This window comes from Buteo buteo, chromosome 25 (assembly GCF_964188355.1).
Source record: "Buteo buteo chromosome 25, bButBut1.hap1.1, whole genome shotgun sequence".
NCBI lineage: Eukaryota > Metazoa > Chordata > Aves > Accipitriformes > Accipitridae > Buteo > Buteo buteo.
The window spans coordinates 8761524-8765676 of record NC_134195.1 but is presented as its reverse complement, the minus strand read 5'-3'; positions in this window follow the sequence as shown (position 1 = coordinate 8765676).

Genomic DNA, 4153 nt, shown 5'->3' with positions numbered 1-4153 from the left:
CAAGGAAGGTGCCAGCCCTGAAAGCTCGTGCTGCTCTTCACTGTCCCCGTGCAGCCTATGCACAGGCACAACAGCATTGGGGATCTGTGCTTGCCCAGGATCGGTACACCTCTCGGTGTCCGTTCTCGGCATAGCATTTTTCTGAAAAGGCAAACGTCCGGCTCCTTGTCCCACAAGGAAGGTGCCAGCCCTGAAAGCTCGTGCTGCTCTTCACTGTCCCCGTGCAGCCTATGCACAGGCACAACAGCATTGGGGATCTGTGCTTGCCCAGGATCGGTACACCTCTCGGTGTCCGTTCTCGGCATAGCATTTTTCTGAAAAGGCAAACGTCCGGCTCCTTGTCCCAAAAGGAAGCTGCCAGCCTTGAAAGCTCGTGCTGCTCTTCACTGTCCCCGTGCAGCCTATGCACAGGCACAACAGCATTGGGGATCTGTGCTTGCCCAGGAACTGTACACCTCTCGGTGTCCGTTCTCGGCATAGCATTTTTCTGAAAAGGCAAACGTCCGGCTCCTTGTCCCACAAGGAAGGTGCCAGCCCTGAAAGCTCGTGCTGCTCTTCACTGTCCCCGTGCAGCCTATGCACAGGCACAACAGCATTGGGGATCTGTGCTTGCCCACAGGCGGCACATCTCACGGTGCTCGTTCTCCGCAGACGCTCTTCCGAAAAGGCAAACGTCCGGCTCCTTGTCCCACAAGGAAGGTGCCAGCTCTGAAAGTTCGTGCTGCTCTTCACTGTCCCCGTGCAGCCTATGCACAGGCACAACAGCATTGGGGATCTGTGCTTGCCCAGGATCGGTACACCTCTCGGTGTCCGTTCTCGGCATAGCATTTTTCTGAAAAGGCAAACGTCCGGCTCCTTGTCCCAAAAGGAAGCTGCCAGCCTTGAAAGCTCGTGCTGCTCTTCACTGTCCCCGTGCAGCCTATGCACAGGCACAACAGCATTGGGGATCTGTGCTTGCCCAGGAACTGTACACCTCTCGGTGTCCGTTCTCGGCATAGCATTTTTCTGAAAAGGCAAACGTCCGGCTCCTTGTCCCACAAGGAAGGTGCCAGCCCTGAAAGCTCGTGCTGCTCTTCACTGTCCCCGTGCAGCCTATGCACAGGCACAACAGCATTGGGGATCTGTGCTTGCCCACAGGCGGCACATCTCACGGTGCTCGTTCTCCGCAGACGCTCTTCCGAAAAGGCAAACGTCCGGCTCCTTGTCCCACAAGGAAGGTGCCAGCTCTGAAATTTCGTGCTGCTCTTCACTGTCCCCGTGCAGCCTATGCACAGGCACAACAGCATTGGGGATCTGTGCTTGCCCAGGAACTGTACACCTCTCGGTGTCCGTTCTCGGCATAGCATTTTTCTGAAAAGGCAAACGTCCGGCTCCTTGTCCCACAAGGAAGGTGCCAGCCCTGAAAGCTCGTGCTGCTCTTCACTGTCCCCGTGCAGCCTATGCACAGGCACAACAGCATTGGGGATCTGTGCTTGCCCAGAAACTGTACACCTCTCGGTGTCCGTTCTCGGCATAGCATTTTTCTGAAAAGGCAAACGTCCGGCTCCTTGTCCCACAAGGAAGGTGCCAGCCCTGAAAGCTCATGCTGCTCTTCACTGTCCCCGTGCAGCCTATGCACAGGCACAACAGCATTGGGGATCTGTGCTTGCCCAGGATCGGTACACCTCTCGGTGTCCGTTCTCGGCATAGCATTTTTCTGAAAAGGCAAACGTCCGGCTCCTTGTGCCACAAAGAAGGTGCCAGCCCTGAAAGCTCGTGCTGCTCTTCACTGTCCCCGTGCAGCCTATGCACAGGCACAACAGCATTGGGGATCTGTGCTTGCCCAGGATCGGTACACCTCTCGGTGTCCGTTCTCGGCATAGCATTTTTCTGAAAAGGCAAACGTCCGCCTCCTTGTCCCACAAGGAAGGTGCCAGCCCTGAAAGCTCTTGCTGCTCTTCACTGTCCCCGTGCAGCCTATGCACAGGCACAACAGCATTGGGGATCTGTGCTTGCCCACAGGCGGCACATCTCACGGCGCTCGTTCTCGGCAGAGGCTCTTCCGAAAAGGCAAACGTCCGGCTCCTTGTCCCACAAGGAAGCTGCCAGGCCTGAAAGCTCGTGCTGCTCTTCACTGTCCCCGTGCAGCCTATGCACAGGCACAACAGCATTGGGGATCTGTGCTTGCCCAGGAACTGTACACCTCTCGGTGTCCGTTCTCGGCATAGCATTTTTCTGAAAAGGCAAACGTCCGGCTCCTTGTCCCACAAGGAAGGTGCCAGCCCTGAAAGCTCGTGCTGCTCTTCACTGTCCCCGTGCAGCCTATGCACAGGCACAACAGCATTGGGGATCTGTGCTTGCCCAGGAACTGTACACCTCTCGGTGTCCGTTCTCGGCATAGCATTTTTCTGAAAAGGCAAACGTCCGGCTCCTTGTCCCACAAGGAAGGTGCCAGCCCTGAAAGCTCGTGCTGCTCTTCACTGTCCCCGCGCAGCCTATGCACAGGCACAACAGCATTGGGGATCTGTGCTTGCCCACAGGCGGCACATCTCACGGCGCTCGTTCTCGGCAGAGGCTCTTCCGAAAAGGCAAACGTCCGGCTCCTTGTCCCACAAGGAACCTGCCAGGCCTGAAAGCTCGTGCTGCTCTTCACTGTCCCCGTGCAGCCTATGCACAGGCACAACAGCATTGGGGATCTGTGCTTGCCCAGGAACTGTACACCTCTCGGTGTCCGTTCTCGGCATAGCATTTTTCTGAAAAGGCAAACGTCCGGCTCCTTGTCCCACAAGGAAGGTGCCAGCCCTGAAAGCTCGTGCTGCTCTTCACTGTCCCCGTGCAGCCTATGCACAAGCACAACAGCATTGGGGATCTGTGCTTGCCCAGGATCGGTACACCTCTCGGTGTCCGTTCTCGGCATAGCATTTTTCTGAAAAGGCAAACGTCCGGCTCCTTGTCCCACAAGGAAGGTGCCAGCCTTGAAAGCTCGTGCTGCTCTTCACTGTCCCCGTGCAGCCTATGCACAGGCACAACAGCATTGGGGATCTGTGCTTGCCCAGGATCGGTACACCTCTCGGTGTCCGTTCTCGGCATAGCATTTTTCTGAAAAGGCAAACGTCCGGCTCCTTGTCCCAAAAGGAAGCTGCCAGCCTTGAAAGCTCGTGCTGCTCTTCACTGTCCCCGTGCAGCCTATGCACAGGCACAACAGCATTGGGGATCTGTGCTTGCCCAGGAACTGTACACCTCTCGGTGTCCGTTCTCGGCATAGCATTTTTCTGAAAAGGCAAACGTCCGGCTCCTTGTCCCACAAGGAAGGTGCCAGCCCTGAAAGCTCGTGCTGCTCTTCACTGTCCCCGTGCAGCCTATGCACAGGCACAACAGCATTGGGGATCTGTGCTTGCCCAGGAACTGTACACCTCTCGGTGTCCGTTCTCGGCATAGCATTTTTCTGAAAAGGCAAACGTCCGGCTCCTTGTCCCACAAGGAAGGTGCCAGCCTTGAAAGCTCGTGCTGCTCTTCACTGTCCCCGTGCAGCCTATGCACAGGCACAACAGCATTGGGGATCTGTGCTTGCCCAGGATCGGTACACCTCTCGGTGTCCGTTCTCGGCATAGCATTTTTCTGAAAAGGCAAACGTCCGGCTCCTTGTCCCAAAAGGAAGCTGCCAGCCTTGAAAGCTCGTGCTGCTCTTCACTGTCCCCGTGCAGCCTATGCACAGGCACAACAGCATTGGGGATCTGTGCTTGCCCAGAAACTGTACACCTCTCGGTGTCCGTTCTCGGCATAGCATTTTTCTGAAAAGGCAAACGTCCGGCTCCTTGTCCCACAAGGAAGGTGCCAGCCCTGAAAGCTCATGCTGCTCTTCACTGTCCCCGTGCAGCCTATGCACAGGCACAACAGCATTGGGGATCTGTGCTTGCCCAGGATCGGTACACCTCTCGGTGTCCGTTCTCGGCATAGCATTTTTCTGAAAAGGCAAACGTCCGGCTCCTTGTGCCACAAAGAAGGTGCCAGCCCTGAAAGCTCGTGCTGCTCTTCACTGTCCCCGTGCAGCCTATGCACAGGCACAACAGCATTGGGGATCTGTGCTTGCCCAGGAACTGTACACCTCTCGGTGTCCGTTCTCGGCATAGCATTTTTCTGACAAAGGCAAACGTCCGGCTCCTTGTCCCACAAG